Source organism: Toxorhynchites rutilus, chromosome 3 (assembly GCF_029784135.1).
Source record: "Toxorhynchites rutilus septentrionalis strain SRP chromosome 3, ASM2978413v1, whole genome shotgun sequence".
NCBI lineage: Eukaryota > Metazoa > Arthropoda > Insecta > Diptera > Culicidae > Toxorhynchites > Toxorhynchites rutilus.
Window position 1 is genome coordinate 41,406,075 of NC_073746.1, and position 20,977 is coordinate 41,427,051.

Consider the following 20,977-nt stretch of genomic DNA (forward strand, 5'->3'; position numbering starts at 1 on the left):
AAAAGTCGAGATTAATAGCCAACAGCATTCATCGTTATATGCGCCAACCGAAATGGAGCAGAATAGAACAAAAGAAAATCATAATCTCGTTACTCCAGAAAATACATGTACAATTCCGAATGAAATCGAGCTAAGAATGCCGATTTTAAAAACTTGTATTTTTAATTCGAACGAAAGTTTGTATTCCGTTTGGGTATGAGGAAATATGAGTTTTCCACAGCATTTGGGATTTTTTTGACTCAAGGGTAACTTTTGAAAAGGGCGTATCGATTTTAGTAAGAGAAATCTTTGATAATTTATATCTCAAAAACTATGAGTCGTATCGAAAAAGTGTCTTAGAAAGAGTTATAGAGTATTGATGACGAATTTCATGCCAACTCGTCTTAGGAGTTCTCAGCACCATCTCAGATAGTAGTGAAACGTTTTGGGTGTAAAGACATGGGTCATTTATGCAACTTTGTATGCTTGAAATATTTGAAAAATAATTCAGCCATTCCATGTCAAACCTATATAGTGGTTCTCAGATTTTCGTGGGAAGTGTAAATTTTGTTCTTTTTCGCAAACCATTAGACCCGTATTTTTTTTTTATTTTTTTGTGGTGGTCCGAAAAATCCATTTTTTCGCTTTTTTGCCAAAAATTACTTTTTTCAAAAATTCATAACTTTTGAACCACTGGACCAATTCAGATGTTCGATATATTAAATTGAAGCCAATTAGCTTTTTCGGAAAAATACTACAGGTGCAAAAAATTTGAATTATGCTTTCGTTATTATTGAGTGTATTTATTTTTAATAGTTTCCATGGTCTCTGGAGCAAAGGCGCTATATTTTTTAATGTTTTTCTTGGAAAGCTGAGGATTTTTCAAATAACGTATCTCGAAACCAGGGAAGCGGTTGTTTTCGTTTTTGAGTTATGATTTTTCCAAGTTAACCAGTGGTTCGAAAAATCATTTTCCCCCCTTTTTTTCACTACAAAAATCATAGTTTTTGATCTACTGGACCGATTCAGATGATCGACGTATCAAATAATTTTTTTTTAAATAACACATTTGTCATGTAATTGGATTATAGTCACATACATCCAGTCTAGAAAAATAACAACTCTCTGGTATTTGTATATATATAATGTAAAAAAACCTCAGCTTTCAGGAAAAAATATAAAAAAATATGGCGCCCGTGATCCCGAAACGATGTAAGCTACAAAAAACATATATAATCAATAATTACGAAAACAAAATCCTTTTTCATTCAGAGTGTAATATTTTTTGAAACAAGACTAGCTCATTGGCTTTAATTTGATATGTCGATCATCTGAATTGGTCCAGTAGATCAAAAGTTATGATTTTTTGTAGTGAAAAAAAGGGGAAAAAATGATTTTTCGAACCATCGGTAAACTTGGAAAAATCATAACTCAAAAACGAAAAAAAACGCCTCTCTGGTTTCGACATATGTTATGTGAAAAATCCTTAGCTTTCCAGAAAAAATATGAAAAAATATGAAAAAATATAGCGCTTTTGGTCCGGAGACTGTGAAAACAATAAAAAACGAATACAATCAATAATAACGAGAGCAGAATTCAAATTTTCTGAAGTTATAGTATTTTTTTTAAAAAGACCAGGTGATTGGTTTTAATTTGATATGTCGATCATCTGAATCGGTGTAGTAGTTATAGTTCTGAATTTTTGAAAAAAGTCATTTTTGGAAAAAGAGGAAAAAGTTGATTTTTCGGACAACCTTAAAATGGAAATGGTCACCCTAATGAAAAAATAAATAAAATACGGGTCGAACGTTTTGCGATAAGGAACAAAACTACCAATTTTCACGAAAATCTGAGAACCACTGTATCGGTTTAGCATGGAATGGCTGAATTAGTCTACTTTTTGAAAAAAAAAACAATTTTTTTTCTTAATTTTTTACCAAAATTTATAGCTTAAAAACTATGATACCTACAAAATTATTGTCAAAGGACGAAATATAGAAAATTGTTAAAATTTTCACAAAAAATGACCAAAAAAAATATTGGAAAAAAATTTCGCTGACAAAAATGTTATTTTTAAAATTAAAATTCATTTTTCTCAAAAACGTATATTTTAAAAATTCCCAAAAATATATACAGGGTAACTTCGATATAACGTAGATTTTACTTTCAAAATTGTACGTTGTATCGAATTGTACGTTATATCGAAGCATAATAAAGAACTCAGAAACGTAGCTTATATTACTTTATCGTGTTGTTGTTTGAGTAAGGTAAATTAATAAAATCAATTAGAAGTCGAAGAGAACCTTTCTCATGATGTTTCCCTTCGTACTGTTGTTTGAAATTTGATTCATTTAGAATTCGGAATCACAAAACAGTTGTACTTCGGGCTTGGTTAAAGATACAAAACAAGCTTTAGTACCAAAAAACATATAATTTGTTGTTCTTTCAGAAAAACAATACTCGAAAAATTATTCCTCTGGACTTTGTAATATGTACGTTATATAGAGGTAAAATGTACGTTATATCGAGGGTATGTTATAACGAGGGTACGTTACATCGAAGTTCTCCTGTATATATGAATAGCCCTTACAATTTCCAACAAGTCGTCCATACATTGGAAGATGGGCACTTTTACAGGGAAAACAGTTTTTCGAACAACAACTTTTTCATGTTTTCTTCAAAATAAAATACAACTTATCCTAATTTTGTTCAAAGTTAAGATAGCCATATATTTTATTCGACAAAGTTTTAGATCTTGTTAAAATATAAACTTTTGTCGAAGACATCAACTTTCTATATTTTATATTTTTTGGAATATATGTCATTTTTGTATGAAACTCCTAAACAAAAAAATGTTTTGCTCGCAACATTTTTGTGTGTAAATTCTAACGTTAGACATGTTCTTGACATGTTTCTAAATAGAGAAAAGTTAGCGGAGCATTTAAAATGCGATAATTTATACAAAAAAAAAATGTTACGAATTGAACATTAATAGTATTTTTTCAAAGAAAAACATGAAAAATTTGTTGTTCGAAAAACTTTTTCCATGTAAATGTGCCCATCATCCGATGTATGGAATACTTGTTGGAAATTTAAAAGGCTATTTATATATATTTCTTTCAGAATTTTGAAAGCATATGTTTTCAAGAAAAAGTAAATTTTAGTTTAAAATTTTTTTTTTCAATTAAATTTTTTTCCAAATTTTTTTTTTGATAACTTTTAATGAAAACCAAAATAATTTTCTACATTCCAAAAAAAAACTTACAAAAAAAAATTCATTGGAAAAAAAATATTTTGAAAATTAAAATTCATTTTTCTCGAAAACATATGCTTTTAAAATTCTGAAAAAAATAGATATGAATAGCCCTTACAATTTACAACAAGTTTTCCATACATCGGACGATGGGCACATTTACATGGAAAAAGTTTTTCGAACAACAAGTTTTTATTTTTTTTCTTTGAAAAAAATACTATTAATGTTTGATTCGTAACATTTTTATGTATAAATTATCGCAATTTACATGCCCTGCTAACTTTTCTCTATTTGGAAACATGTCAAGAACATGCCAAACGTGAGAATTTAAACACAAAAACATCATTTTTTTCAGGAGTCTTCATACAAAAATGACATATATTCCAAAAACTATAACAGATAGAAAGTTGACGTCTTCGACAAAAGTTCACATTTTAATAAGATTTCAAACTTTGTCGAATACACAATACCGCTATCTTGACTTTAAACAAACTTTTCCATACATTTGTTCTGTCCATTTTTGTGCTTTCCCGAACAGAGCTGTCAATAACGAGCAACTTATCGACGGCCAATGAAGGGGAAATCGTAGGATTTGAAGTCGCCGTGAACAAAGGAAAAGTAGAAGAATGAAGGGGAATATTTGCCTTGAGTATAAACAGTGGATCTCGCTGAGGCAATCTTTCATTCGGCATCGGACTGTTGAGCAATCCAGTTCACTTTGCTTTCGCTGCGCTTCGATCCAAGATTGGACCCCACCAGTGGTAATCCAACTTGGATATCGTCGTTTGGTTTTTATGTTCGTTTTTCGCGTTATTCGTATCGTGTGTTTTTCTTTCCGCGTCATAAATTGGACGCTTCGCGTAGTGTATGATGAGCAAGAAGAAGAGGAAGGCAAGCTCGAGCCCCGCAAAAAACGAACGCATTGCCAGGGGCAATAATATTTCGAGGCAAGCGTCATCCAATGATGCACGCGATGTTGGTGCAGTGAAAAGCGCTCGCACTGAACCGAGCCTTCGCGAGTGTGACACCGCATCGAACAACAGCGAAGTAGGCGATTTCGGCGTGTCGGTCGAAAATGTAAACGGCTTCTTTGGTGCCTTTGAGAATGCATCAATGCATTAAACTGACGTTATGGCGAAGCAGGCGTTAAGGTTATGCTCCAAAAAAATATTTGGGGAATACCAAGCATCTTGAATGTCTTACTGGCGTGCCAGTCGCAAAACTGCCTTCAACTAGGCAACTAGGCAACTAGGCAATAATATCGGAAGGTATAAACAAGCGACTTATATAAAATAACAGCGTAGTTCTACGTCAACAATGCGGTCGTATCTTGGACACAACCTCCTATAATTTTTTAAATATCTCGAGATTGGATGCATTTAGAAGGAGATTAATAAAGATTTTTTTTTTGTTTTTAATCACATCAGCATTCATAATTTGTGCCTAAAAATGATTGTTAACATACAAAAATTCCAAGTTCCGAAAATTTATAGAAAATCGATGTTCCACAAAGTTCGTCAAAAATAGTTTTCCCATCTTGAACTCATTTTTTAAATTTTCTACATGACTTTTTTTTACATGAAAAAATCAAAAATATTTAAAAATATGTATTTTAGATATTGCAAATTAAATTTTTTTTTGAAAATAAAAAAAGTACTATTTTTTTCTCAGTGTATATTTTTTCCACGTTTGGACATCAATACTCTATAACTCTTTCTTAGACACTATTTCAGTAGAACCCATAGTTTTTGAGATTAAGATAAATTATCAATAATTTCTCTTACTAAAATCGATACGCCCTTTTCAAAGGTTACACTTGAGTCAAAAAAATCCCAAATGCTGTGGAAAACTCATAATTCCTCCAACCCAAACGGAATACAAACTTTCATTCGAATCAAAAATATTCATATTTGATCATTTGTCGATTTCATTTGGAATTGCTCCCCGAAAGAGTGTGATATGCGAAATGTGCGAAAGAGTGTGATATTTTTCGGTTTTGTTTTAATCTAAAACAAAAACACGGTTAGATAATATTTAATTTTTCTCATAGCTATTCTAGTTATTCTAGACGAAGAAAACAAATTATTCTGAAGATTACTAAAGTTCGAATAATTGAAATTTGATCCTGCTTTTCATGTCTGTTGATTTGTTTGAAAACTCGAGATTAATAGTCACATCATTCATCGTAATATGCTCCAGCCGAAATGAAGCAAAATAGAACAAAAGAAAATCATAATCTCGTTACTCCAGAAAAACAATTCAACATTGAAACCTGTATCAGTTGTGTTTTTCCGCAGAATTCGCCCCTCCCCCGACAAAAACATAACGTGATTCACCGTAGGCACCTCTCCCTAGCCGCAGCGCTGCTTCTTCCTTTATCACAAACCATAAATTATCCTAAATGACGTAATAAACTCTATAAGATGGCTTTGCGTATTCTCTTGCTCTCCTGGCCGTTCGCTTCCGCTCGGCTGCTGATACCCATATTCAAAACGGACCACTCAAGGTGGGGCAGAGCAAAATTGCATTCTCCCCCTCGGGGGGCGAACGATAATAGCGGAAAACGGACTTTTCGCTGCAGTATTTTGTTGTTCCGTTCCCTCCCCCCGCGACAGCTGATAAGAAAACTCCCACCCGAACCCGAGCCCGGATTTAAAGTGTCCCCCACCCGGTTGAAATTTGAGAAAGTGGTAGCAGCTTGCGCGTTTTTGGTTGTGTCTCCTTGCTTCCTTAAAAATTCATGTCGATCCAAAGTTGGTTTTCGCTTCAACTTAATTTGTTTCGAATAATTTCATCTCGATTCCTCTCCTCGCTGGGAGGCATAATGCGATAAGTTGGCCTGTAAGTAGATTTTAATGCGGATCTTCCAGCCGCCCCCTTTGACCGGGAAAGTCCCTCCCCGTCTCCCGGAAGTGAATGGCGGGGGTTATTGTAAGGAAACAGGAAATATCGAAACAGACCAGACAGACAGCTCCGAGAGCTCCATAAATTAAACGATTCACGGCGTGAGCTTATTTTCGGGAAGGACACATCCTGGAGGTTGTGAATAATTTTCATGATTTAAATCGTCTTGTCGGAGCGGAGAATCCACTCCTTATCCGGCTGGATGCGAGAAGGCAGAGACTGAAATATATCAGCGAAGCGTAACGAAGAATTTTGATCATTTTAGAGGGCAGCTTTGTACCGGGCTGCTGTTCTCAGTGGCACATCTGGAGGACCGTCGGGGACATAAGTTTCGGGTTTAGGCACGTGGAAATGGTTTCCTCGTTTCGGCGTTGGTGATTTTTTGCTTTGTTCTCGCTGAAGGCAACCTTCTTCTTCCGTGTTTGCTATTTGGGAGCATGGGAAGCTTCGAGGGAGTTGATTTTTCTCGTAGCGAAAAAGCCAGAAATATGAATAACTATAGAAAAACTCATCGCCAAGTAACTAATCGATGAGACTCGATCTTCTCCGATTTTGTGAAAATTTGTACACGATTCCGGTATATAAACTTTTCCCATGGCTGACATGAATAGTTTCCGATGATGAACATATCTAAACTAAGAAAAACTATGAGAAAAAAATGAAGCTCAGAAATTTTGGTTGAAGAATAGAAGAGCTGTTTAAGAACAAGTTGCTGGTTACTGATAGAGCTGTGTGAATAAATAATACATTGTAAAAAACATTTCTGTAGTTTCAAAAGTTGAAAAAATAAATTAAAACTACATGTAAACATTACTGATGTAGGACAAAGTGCTCCAACTTTGTCCTGTGTTGTAAATTCAAAGATTCAAAATAGAGAGTGCTACGTTCGAGGCACAAGATTTTGAGCGTTGATACCTGAGTAATGTGCGTAATGGAGCCTCGTGCGATTGCTTGAAATGAAGCTGACATCATGATTATGAGCCGTCTAACAATAAATATCAACAATGCATTAGATTTTATTTGTAGCGTGATAGTCATCAATGTTATTCACTTTAGACGTAGGTCTAACAGGACCATAGACTGACGTGCACAAACCCATCGACGTTCTCAGGTCTTTCAGATTTAAAGCTCACGCAAATAAAGCGAATAGCTTCTTGTAAAAAAAAAAATTTCGTTCCGTCGATGGTAACATTGCATTCCCCACTTCGGGACGATAATATTCGGCTACTCAGTCTGATCGGATGGTTTTTAGTGTCAAGATGTACAATTTACAAGAACGTGTGTTTTAGTGAAATCGTATTACTCGAGCAACCGAAGCCTTAATGAAACTTTATCCTCTTATGGTACAGATTTCAACATTTCTCGTCGTCGATTACTTCCTCCGGGGGGACGTGAAGGACCGTTGCTATTTTGATAAGCAACAACATTTGACTGATCGGGAATTGAACCCGATATCTTAAAGTTTCTACTAGAGACGGTTTCCACTGTAGATCCTAGAAAATATCATTATACATCAGTTTTCGCCAGTGTTCAGAATCTAGATTGATCTTTTTCTGTAAGCGCTGCAATCTCATTAATGGTGTGCTATTTGCATGGAACAAGATGGATGAGCAGAAGTCTATGTGAGATGAGTCTAGTGATTTGTACAATCTTATTTTACTAGTTATAATTTACTCATTCCGCCATACAGATGAAACACAAATTTCTGCATAACTCGAGAATTAATCAAGCAAATGAAACCAAATTTGACATGTGCAGGTTTTAGGGTTTTTGTTGTGTGCTTTTTGCATTCCATCGTGTATAATCTACAGACATGAATGAGAAAGCGTTGGTGCTCCCTTGGCCGAGTGGTTAGCGTCATAACTAACATGCCGGGTGTTCGGGTTCGATTCCCGTTCTGGTCGGGGGAATTTTTCGTCAAAGAAATTCCCTCCGACTGGCACTGTGATCACGCATATTCTAGAGCTTGCCACTCAGAATGCATTCAAGGCGTGTTATTTGGCATAGAAATCTCAACTAAGTACTAATAAAAATGACGCAAGTAATACTACGTTGAGACGGCGAAGTTCCTCTAGGAACGTTAGTGCCATTGAAGAAGAAGAAGAAGAAGGTTTTAGGGTGCAATTAATGTTTTTTTACGGTAGTTAGATACTCCTCCCTCTTCTATAAGGGAAGGGGGGGGATGGGGGCGCATACAAATCGAACACAATTTTCTGCATAACTCAACAACTCATCAAGCAAATGGAGCCAGATTTGGCATGTGAAGGTTTTACGGGGCACGAAACGTTTCTATGATGAATACACTCCTCCCCCTCTCTAAGGGGGGCTGCCATACAAACGAAACACAAACTTCTGCATAACTCGAAAACTAATCAAGCACAATTTGTAAGAGATTTGGGTGTGAGAAATGTTTCTATAATGGTATAACACCCCTCCCTCCCTCCTCTGGAATGGAGAGGGGGTCCCATAAAAATAATACACATATTTCAACCAAAAATATAATATTAAAAATAAACTCTGAACGAAAAAGGGAAAATTCGGAAAAGTATATTCCCATATGTTCTACAATTACATAGTGACAAGGGCTGTTAGTCCATTTGATATTTGCGCTAGCGAAATTGATCTTTGTTCAAAACTGGAAATGGATTTTAATGTGATGAAACGCACTCCTATATCTTCTTCTATCTATACCAAAAAAAAAAAGGATCGCCGGATGGGTTGATAAGAGCAGAACTCGAGGAAGGAATTTAACGATGTCTTTATTCTATCATATTTTCTGTATGAAACATTTATTCCATGTAGCGGAGAAACATGTTATTTGCAAATGGTTGAAAAATCTTGAACGAGAATTGTGTCTGAAAATAATCTGATATTATAATGATGAGTTTTGTTAGAAATACTAGGAATTTTATAGTAAAAGGTAATTTAAAAAAATTGGTAAATTCAACGGGGTCGATTAGAAGATCAATCAATGAACAGTTCTGCGATTGGACCCATGAACTTGCTCATAATAAGAAAACGTGGATGTTTGAAGGTATTGATAACAAAACACAAATTTTGGGAGGGACATCTGGCATCTATATTATGTGCTCAGAGAATTCAGGAAAACAAGAGCGCGGACTGGAGAATTAATGCACGAATACTGGGAGAACACGCTCACCGGAGGAACGGTTTCTTCTCTTCGCTGGTGGGCATGAAGGGAATAGATTGATGGAATATCTCATTTATACAAGATGTTTTTCTGAGCTTTATAGTCTCTGAGAGAAACAACTCATGGGCATATTAAACTTCTGCTGGGTCAATTAACACCGTATGATAGTATTTAGAATTTGGGCGCCTTACAAAATAAAATTCGTAGCACTTTTGTTATTCAGTATCTAAAATACAGAACGATTGCAGATGACTGAGGATTAACTAATCTACGTACTGACGTAGTGGTTACCTTAAATTTTGAGAGCACGGTCAAAATAAATCCATTCTCGCCTAGGGAGTGCGTATTACACACTTCTCCTATCTATGATATTCCTACAATTCCCATGCGTTTCAATGTTTGCAACAATAAGGCCCTAGAAATTGTTTCAAAGGCGCGTTTTAAATCCAAGAAAACCGCAAAACTAGTTTCTTTATCCTCGATATTTTCTTTCCACTTTGCTAACATCAGTGCGGTCTCACAAGAGTGTCCCTCTCGATATCCCGACTGTTCTGATATCAGCAAATTGTTATTATCTATATATTCCATCAGCCGGCCTTTCACCACTAAATATTTTTCTACTGTGTGCAACATGTTAATAGGCCGGTACTCTTCGGCTTTACCCGACCCATTTACTTTGGGGATGGGAACCACAAGTGATTCCTTTCAAACTTCAGGCACGTGTCCAGTTTGCAATGATTCATTTATCAGGCTCAGCAACTCGTGTCCAATAACATGAAAGCAATCTTGAATCACTTTTGCGTTGACATTGTCGATACCAGCCGATTTCTGCAAAGAAAAACAAATATCGATGTTATGTATCGGCTGTATTATTTCGTGAGGCTCACTGACTTTGATTGATCAATTGAACACTGTTCACAAAATAATTGTTGAATTTTTCCGCTATCATTTGTTCTGAATGTTCTTCTGAACCTTCGAAAGTTATGGACAGCAATAAACTATTCTTAGTGTTAAGTAAATTTTTCAATATTTTCCATAACTCCTTACTGTCATTCTGATGTTGATCGATTTTCCTCTGAATATATTCACATCTAGTCTTTTTCATGACTTGTGAATACATGTTCCTCGCGGAAGTGTACCTATACCAATCATTCTCTAAATTACTTCTAAGAAAATTCACGTACTGTTTATCTCTTTTACGTTTGAGACGTGAGAGTGATAAAGAGTACCAGCTGTTCGAATTTTTCAAATTGATTTGTTTTTCAATAACTAAGCTATGGGTACACACTTTCAATACATTAGTGAGCTGTCTTCAAATCCAAATTGTCAGTTATTGCAGGAGAATCGAGATTACTCGCGACTAGATGAGACAATGCTTCTTTTGGCCCGTAATTTTCAATTTGGCCTCTATCAAAGAATGAACTGTGTTAAAATTAGTAAAAAAGTGATCTATCAAAGTTCTACTGTTTCTAGTAATTCTAGTTACATCGGAAACAGTCTGTTTCAAGTTATAAAAATCAGAGATTTGTTTCAGTTGCTTCGAGTTCTGCACGTTGAGCCAATGAATGTAGAAATCACCAGCAATAATATGTAATTTGCTACTATCGATGAAATTTTTCCACCAGTTTTCCAAAATTTCTGAAAATCACTGGTCACTTGAACTGGGGGAATGATATAAAATTTCAAAATTTCCCATCTGCATACCCCTTTCAACTGAAATTGCCAATAACCAATTATTTCCAACAGATTCGCTTATCCGAATATTGAATTTAATCGATTCTTTTGCGTAAATAGCAACTCCTCCAGTAAGTCTGGAGTGTGATAGGCAAAAAGCAACTTTGTAACCCGGGATATTATTTTGATCGAATGAATGAATGAAAGACTAACCGTGGACGGAAGTTTTCTATGAGATGTCGCATTGCAACGTAATTGGTAGAAAGTCCAGTTATATTGAAGTATATTAATTCTAGCTTCCTGTCACATTTTCTTTTCTTGAGTTGATATTTACTTCGATACACTGGACACTGTGTACTAAAAGCTGGATGATTTATGTCAAATTTTAATTTTTGTTATTCATTTATTTTGATACAATTCACGCACTTAAATTCAGTTGATGATGCACTTAAATTCAGTCCAGATGTTTGATGATGTTCATTATATCTTGAGCATTTCTCTTCATTATTACAAATCATTGATCATTATCTTCGTATCACATTCTCTGCAAACACTCATCTTGAATGCAATATACCATACAAGTGGCAGCAATAGCCGAGAACAAAACACACAAGTAACACAAAAAGACGCTCAAACAACGATGCCGCTACAGTCGCCACCAAAGTGATAGCAGACTGTAGTGTTTTGTTCAAGCATGCAATGCAACTTGTACTTATCTGACAAATCGTCAACTAAATTGACTGTTGAACACAATAATCACACACGATTGTACACAATAAACACTGAAATTAACGAAGTACAATTTGTACACAAGCAAGCATGGTCGCCATGTCACATGGGATGGAAGAAATGCAATGTTCGCCATGTCACATGGGATGGAAGGGGGAGCAACATAAATTAAAATATAAGAAAATGCGGTTAGATTTGTGAAGTAAAGTATCGTATGAACGGAGAAGCGGCAGTTACCTATGAAATCCTAGAATGGTGAGATCAACAAACATAGTTGTTGTTTTGACGTAGAACTACGTCTTTCATTAAGGGTGTCAAATCAGAAAACAGGTCACGTTTTTATGAAATAAAGTTAACGTTAATAACTATTGTTGCGCGAACGGATTTTGACGATTCACATACTAAACGAATCGGAAATTCCGTAAGATTTGTTTAATATGCTATACATTAGAATCCTCTGGTTTGTAAATGGTTAAAATTAATGAAAACTTGAGGCGTTTCCATTTTCCCATACATTTGTTCTGTCCATTTGTGTGCTTTCCCGAACAGAGCTATCAATAACGAGCAACTTATCGACGACCAACGGAGGGGAAATCGTAGGATTCAAAGTCCCCATGAACAAAGGAAAAGTAGAAGAATGAAGGGGAATACTTGCCTAGAGTATAAACAGTGGATCTCGCTGAGACAAACTTTCATTCGGCAGTGGACTGTTGAGCAATCCAGTTCACTTTGCTTTCGCTGCGCTTCGACGTAGATTGGACCCCGCCAGTGGTAATCCAACTTGGATATCGTCGTTTGGTTTTTCTGTTCGTTTTTCGCGTTATTCGTATCGTGTGTTTTTCTTTCCGCGTCATAAATTGGACGCTTCGCGTAGTGTATGATGAGCAAGAAGAAGAGGAAGGCAGGCCGAGCCCTGCAAAAAACGAACGCATTGCCAGGGGCAATAATATTTCGAGGCAAGCGTCATCCAATGATGCACGCGATGTTGGTGCAGTGAAAAGCGCTCGCACTGAACCGAGCCTTCGCGAGTGTGACACCGCATCGCACAACAGCTAAGTAGGCGATTTCGGCGCGTCGGTCGAAAATGTAAACGCCGTTACCCAGGCAACAACCAAAATCAAGCTCCCCCCGCTGGTGGTGAAGGCGGTCGCTCTTCACAAACTCATCAGCGAATTCGCATCGATGGGTGTCACAGCAGAGTACAAGCTGTGTGGCATAATTCAGTCTTTTTCCAAGCAGTTAACATTGTTCGTTTTCCGTCATCATAAGGGCTTCGTTGGTGCCTTTGAGAATGCATCAATGCATTAAACTGACGTTATGGCGAAGCAGGCGTTAAGGTTGTGCGTCAAAAAAATATTTGGGGAATACCAAGCATCTTGAATGTCTTACTGGAATGTTATAAGTTATTTGGGTTCGCGTGCCAGTTGCAAAACTGCCTTCAGCTAGGATTGCATTAGCGCTATGAAGCATTGCTACTGTTTTCGAGGTTGTTATTAACAAAAAAAGTTTATTTCGCTTGTTTAGTCACCGAGAAAGTAAATGTCGTTCTGGAATTTTGTATGTGGTTTTGCTTGCCAGTAGCAAAACTTCCCCCACTAAGGGTGATAGCTGCGCTTCTCTAGAGCATGAGAAAGAAATACAACTTTTTTTCGAGGCCAGTAATATTAACAGAAGCGTTTCTTTTGAGAATAGCGCAAAATGATGAGAAGTGTTTTATATTCCTAGTAGTTTCAGGCCACTAATATATGGCTCTGTATGCATGCTATGGCGAACGCTTGTTTGGCGCTTGGTTTACGTTGTACGAACGATGCCTAGAGATGCGATTCCTTTAAGGAAATACTAAACAACATGTAGCATGATACTTGCAAGTGTTGTCATTGTTGTTGTTTCCATGCGGTGCCAAAGATATATTGATGTAGTTATGAGATGTGGAATAATGGTGCTGGTGCAACATGTATATAATCGACTCTAGCCGAGTCTATGTCAATTGCGAAAAAGGCAAAAAAAAAAGAAAAGCGTTCGTGGTAAATTTTCATTGCATTGACATGAAATAAATTGCGACTTACGATCAGCTAGTGTATTGTTTTGCGAGGGCAAGAATGAATCATCAATCAATTATCGTCAACAAATTCTACAATGAAAAAACCATTTCAGAGATTACTCAACTAAGCAGTTGTTTCTAAAATTTCATAGCATTATAGAATAATATCCGAAGGTATAAATAAGCGACATATATAGAATAACAGCGTAGTTCTACGTCAACAATGCGGTCGTATCTTAGACACAACCTCCTATAATTTTTTATGTTTTAACCCTTTGCCGTAGTAATAAATTTTGACATGCGTAACGTGGGAATTATTTTTTCTGGAAAGAGCAGTAATACATAACATGCATGATTACGAAAGATAAATACGATCTATTTATTAATTGTGAAATTGAAGTATGAATGTATTTTAGTGTGATGTTTTTATACAAAAAAATGGTTTCAAATTTTCTTTCGTGTGAATAATATACAGATTCCCATACTTCTCCCATATGTTTAAATTTGGTTTGCTAATGAAAGCCCCCCCTCGTTTCATTCTTCCACTATGATTGTTGTGTCCGAGGTATCGTAGTTACTCAGCCACGTGTCTATCCTCCTATTTTTCCACGCTAATAATCGTTTGTTTATATCGTTTATATCAAGTATAACTATTATTCATAGGAGCTCTGTATTAATCCGTGAACAGGTTCACTAGACGTTCAAAATCGTGTAGAAAAAAATGTAAGCTGATACATAGTTGAATAAAGTTCAAGATTTGTGTGATACCTTGTCGTGGTGGCTGAGAGCAGAGAAACGACCGCAAAAGGTTATAACTAGCTTATTAAACTTCGGTGAATTAACCTCGCTCATCCAGTTTTTTTTTCATTCCAAACAACTCAACCGTAAAACAACATCACTAATCGCAAGTTTTCCACTCGATGAAGATTCATTAGTGCTCCAAACTCAGCATCTTGAAAGATTTCCACGACGATAGCAGTTTTGAGCCCCGGTTGCCAAATTGGGGATAAACACCCCTATTCGGATGTGCGGAACCTGCACTCCGGAATTGTGCAAAACTTTCACGTACACTTTCTACTGTCGCTTTCTATCATCCTTTATTGGAAGGCTGGTGCAGCATCGCTAATGAGTATGGATTGGCTTTGCTCTACTTTTGGCATCCTCCCTTCCGGAACGCAGGATGATTTCCGGGTTCTGCCCCTTGTTATCACCGTCAGTGCCAATAAAACGTTCGAACGTTCCTAGTTGATGCTGTTTGCTTGCTTGCGTTGCGATACAAGTTTGAAGCTTCGAGTCAAGCCTATATTATCGCTGCGAGGGTGGAAACCAAATTTGGTGGGGCACCTCCGAGTGCTAATAGAAATTATGCAAATCGATATTGATTTTCTCCTCTTCCGTAGCATGAACGAAAAAAAAATAGCACGCGAACACGATGCATACGGGTTGCGGAAAGCAATCCGACCTTTCGCTCCAAATTTTGTAACAACACCGTCATTCCGGTTTAGGTTCAGATTCATTTTCAAAGGGGATTTTTATTCGGGCTGCTCGTAAAGAAATTCGATGTGAAATTCTGCCAGCCCAACAATTCTCGCCCTCTCCGGGGGATGAGCCCTCATTTCGTCTTGTACAACGAAGCACTATTACATTACGTTAACATCCTTTGGGAATAATTTGACCGCCATAAACGCAGAGTGCTGCTTTCGTTTCTTGGGATGATGCTTCTCGCATTACTACCGTTGTGAAACTGCAAATGAAACACCGAAAACCTCTTATTTTTCAGCGCCGCACATCAAGTAAAAATCGTAGAGGCTGCTGTATTCGGTCCGGAGAAAGGCGATCCTTTCCCCGAAACCAGAGGGGATCACCATGCCACCCACCGCCAGCGCTATCACCACCTCCACCCCTACTCATATCATCACCGCTAACTGTCCTTCGCTTTCAGGAGGCCGCCAGCACACATCGGAATGGCACTTCCTGAGTTTGCCTCCCGCTCTATCAAACTCCGAGTACTCCGAGCGCCAATCATCCAATCTAGAACCTAGTCGTCCTTTTGTGCCCGGCGTCGGCGTGTAGATTTTATTTTGACGTTTTTTCTGTTTTGTTTTGACTTGCTCTTCCACATCAGCCCCAGGCTTGTTTTGGCTGTTGTTTGTGTGTTTGGCTACGACGTGGTGTTTTCCAAGCGTGTGCAACTGTGTGTGTGTACCTTTCCCGTGTGCCAGACGCTCTGAACAAAGGTCGGTGTTCAAACATTTCGATGCAAAGTTCCTCCCCCATCCGCCCGCAGTCAACCATGGCTGGCCTCGGTGTGGTTATGCATACACTTATGCGACACGAGAGTGTGCTTTATTAGAGGCATATATTGAACATATCCACTACTGGCGGGATAATTTGGTTATGCAATTATTTATGCATGAAAAGCTGCAGGGTCTTATTAATGTTTATTCAATGTGCTATTATTTTTGTTATTCCCTCACTTAAATGAACGTGGCACCGGCCGAAGTCAGACTGTAAATCATTCTACTCTATTGAATTTTGAAAATGTATAGTGACCCATAAGGTTATGCACACAAAGCCGAATTTAAAATCAAATTTAAGAAGAAAAATTGTAAAGGGTTGTATCTATGACTCGACCGCATTTTCAACGTAGAACTACGCGGGAAAAAGTCGGGAATAAAAATATATCGGGAAAAATGCGGGAAAAAGTCGGGAGTTGTTCCACGAAGTCGGGATTTGTTTTTGTGCAGTGTTTTTTTTCGGCTCTCTTATAAGTTACTGCATGTGTTTTAGCGCATTACGACTTTCTAAGCAGTGTGAATCTTTGTTTTTAAAAAAATCCTGTCGGAGGGGTAAGGAAACAAGAGAAATATAAGCTTAAGAAAAGGCATCCAAAATTCAAACGGAGTTTTGTATTAGTTTTCCGGTCAAAGATGTACGAGATTGTCGCACATGCTATGGAATATAGGTTGCTGGAACTAAAATTGATTTTTTGTGTTACGGCAGCATCGACAGTTAAATAATTTTTGCGTGAATGTCAGACAGAGGTACCGATGGTTCCTTTCCTACACGATGACCTAATGGGACTTGTGAGACCTGTTATGGAGAAAATTATGAAATCCGAACGACTGAAAGTGAAATCTAAATCACCTCACAGAAACCATTCTACTGCTACCTGGAAGTATTAAAATTGGATTTGCAACGAAATCCGCAATCAAAACAGCAAGGAATTCCGCAAAATCTCCGATGAAGGTGACCTAATATGTCGTACCAGCTATCGTGAGTTCTACTGTGAATTTTTAAAGAAATTGTTCATACAATCCCCTTTGACATATCGCACTCGTTACCTAACGCGTATTAATCCGGATGTAATTTTCAAATTCCCGGATATAGCGGACGGAGTTATGCTTGGAAATATTCGTCGATAAACAACATTTGCCCGACGTTTGTGTAGTTAAAATAAAGAATGAGTATGGACAATTGTGTCCAACGTCTTCTGCTGAAATTGTTTTTTTTTTTTTTTTTTATCTGTATTATAGTGATTTTCAACTCTTAGGCTGGTTCGTCACTTTTACTTCCATTTTTGGAAGAATGTCGGGAGTGAGAATTGAACTCGTGACCTTTAGCGTGAAAGGCATGGATGTTACCACTACGCCAGATCGCCTCCACGCTGCTGAAATTGTGTTATCTGCATATCAAATAAAAGATCAAAGATTGCATAACTCTTGGATGGAAATTATCGTTCAGTCGCAGAAGGAGCTTCCAATTTTGACCTTCAAAAATTGTTGAAAGTTGAACTGGATTTGTAATAACGCTCAATAAACATAATACGTTTAATTCAACTTCTTTTTTCTCATGGTTTTCTTGTGGCATCCAATAGAAACATTCGTATCATTGAAAAAAATAGTAGTTGATAGTTGAAATGTAGATCCAGCATACGGGTCGAACATGTCCTTAAACTAAATCAAGGCTCCGGAGTAAAAATGGGACGCATTTAAAAAAAAAATGAGTCAGATTCTGTGTCATTAAAATGCTACTTACTTCGTGTTATTCGTTTCATCTCGTCTCATATGCTCCTATTCCTGCTAAGCATTTTTATTCAGCGTTTTTTTTAACAAGATAGATTTTCTGTGTAATTTTATCATGGATTTTAGGGTCAATTCAGGAACTGATTATAGAAGGTATTCGGGATATGCTCGGAATATGTTTGGATCTGACCAATGAAGTTCTGGTCAGTTACTCTAATAAATGAAACTTTTTGAATTCGGAGTAAGTAGAGGTTGGGTGGATATGATACGTTTGAAACCGATTCAGGTCCCAGATACATATATTCCAGAAACAATTCCGTCCGTATCTCCTGAATTCAATATCCAAGTAAAAATCTGTTGATGAGATACACACCGTCCAATTTTTTGTCACATTCCGAACTTGGAAACATGAAGTAAAAAAACATTTGCAATTCGGGTTTCAAAAATCAATTTTTAACTAACGAACCGACACAATATTATTAAATTTCATTTAAATTCCAAATGTGAGTCGAGAATTTCGTGAAATCATGCGGGAAAAAGTCGGGAAAAATGCGGGAATTCAAAAATTGAAATTGTGTTGCCACCCTGAATTATATTATGCAATCCACTTGTTTTCCACTTTGAATACTATTAGGCTGTCAAAAAAGTCCTGCGGTATTTCCGCGAGGTGTCGTTGTAAGCGCGTAGTTTTAGTTGTATTCATTGTATCGAGTCATACTATAGCTTGTTGGAAAGGAATTTTTGCACGCTATAATATAGTTCTTGACAGTGTTTTGTTTGGTTAAGTCGTTCGTGAGTTATAGTGTCGCAAATATGGAGCAAAATAAAGAGAAAATCCGACATATTTTACAGTACTACTATGACAAAGAGAAAAATGCATCTCAAGCTGCTAATAAAATTTGTGCAGTTTATGGACCCGATACAGTTTCCATTTCCACCGCACAACGATGGTTTCAACGTTTTCGTTCTGGTGTAGAGGTCGTCGAAGATGCGCCACGCTCCGGAAGGCCTGTCGTCGAAAATTGCGACAAAATCGCTGAATTAGCCGAGAAAGACCGGCATAGGTGCAGCCGTAGCATCGGCCAAGAGCTGGGGATAAGTCATCAAACCGTTATTATCCATTTGAAGAAGCTTGGATTCACAAAGAAGCTCGATGTATGGATGCCACACACGTTGACGCAAAAAAACATATTTGACCGTATCGGCGCATGTGAATCGCTGCTGAATCGCAACAAAATCGACCCGTTTCTGAGGCGGATGGTGACTGGCGATGAAAAGTGGGTCACTTACGACAACGTGAAGCGCAAACGGTCGTGGTCGAAGCCCGCTGAAGCGGCTCAGACGGTGGCCAAGCCCTCATTAACGGCCAGGAAGGTTCTGCTGTGTGTTTGGTGGGATTGTCAAGGAATAATCTATTATGAGCTGCTTCCCTATGGTCAAACGCTCAAATCGGACCTGTACTGCCAACAACTGGACCGCTTGAAGGTAGCACTCATGAAGAAGAGGCCATCTTTGATAAACAGAGGCCGCATTGTCTTCCATCAGGACAACGCCAGAAGCTCCGGGAGCTCGGATGGGAGGTTCTTTTGCATCCGCCGTATAGTCCGGACCTTGCACCAAGTGACTACCACCTGTTTTTGTCCAATTTTTGTAAGTGTATTGAGATAATTCTAATACTGGCAAGTAAGAGTAAGAGTTACATGCAATCAGCAATCAATTATTTTCATTGAGATTGAGAACAAACTTAGAACTGTCTTTAGGGATGGTAGTCTGAGAGGGAATACACTTACTTCACTACAAATCGATATTATTATAATCGGCGACACATTCACTAATTTGAAGACTCGACAATTGTTAGGCTTGGTGGAGAAGTGCGTTGGGGTTTTATATATTCGAGGTATTTCCGTACGTTCCTACATCAAAAAAGTGTTTGGATGAGGACTATACTGTAAAAAGAACATTGAACTTAAAGCCTGTCCACGTTAAATATCGGACACCAAGTTGATGCCAGTAAAACAAAAATTCACGTATTACAACAAAACCGATTGTTTAATTCAGTGAAATAGACTTATATGTAAAACAAGGAAAGCTTACTTCGATGTAAATTACGTTGTCTGTAAAATTCACGAACTTTCTTGGGAATATTTGCCATCAGGTTCCGTACAGTATCCTCAGATATGCTGTTCATGCGGCGGCGCTTTTCCATCTCCTCTTGAAATCATTAATGCCATTCGCTTTCTTCATAGTTTCGAATAGTTTTCGCTTAATCAGAGCCCAGTACTTTTCCACTGGGCGAAGTTCTGGACAGTTCGGTGGATTTGCTGTTTTTGGCACATATTTGACCTCATGTGCATTATACAATTCCAGGATGGATTTTGCATAGTGTCAAGAGGCCAAATCTGGCCAAAACAACGTTGGAGAGTCGTGGCTTCTTATGAGTGGCACCGCTTCTGGAGACATTCCTTCTCGTAGACATCATTGTTGATAGTGCCGGTAGAGACGAAAGTTTTGGATTTTCGACCACAACTGCATATGGCCTGCCAAACCAAGTACTTTTTGGAGAATTTAGACTGCTTCTTGGTCCGGAAACACTCGGCTACCTTATTCCTTCGCATTGCCGTATTAAAAGCGAGACCCGGAAGCAGTTTGAAGTCTTCGAGAACATAAGCCATACAAATAAAACACAAATTTCTGCATAACTCGAGAACTTATTAAGCAAATGGAACCAAATTTGGCATGTGGAGGTTTTAGGGTGCAATAAATGTTTCTATGGTGGTTAGATACTCCACCCTCCTGTCTAAGGGGAGGCTGCCATACAAAAAAAAACACAAATGTATGCACAACTCGAGAATTAATCAAGAAAATGAAACCAAATTTGAAATGTGAAGGTTTTAGGGTGTAATAAATGATTCTATGATAAAACACAATAAAACACAAAGTGGTTGAAAAATCTTGAACGAGAATTGTGTCTGAAAATAATATGATATTATAATGACGAGTTTTGGTAGAAGCACTACGAATTTTATAGTAAAAGGTGATTTTAAAGGGTTTATTAGAAGATCAATCAATGAACAGTTCTACGGTTGGACCCATGAACGTGCACTTAGTAAAAAACGTGGATGTTTGAAGGTATTAATGACAAAAAACAAATTTTTGGCGGGACGATGTTTTCTGGGTCGGTTTGTTCATAATAAAAATAGCCGGCAACGTTAATACGTAAG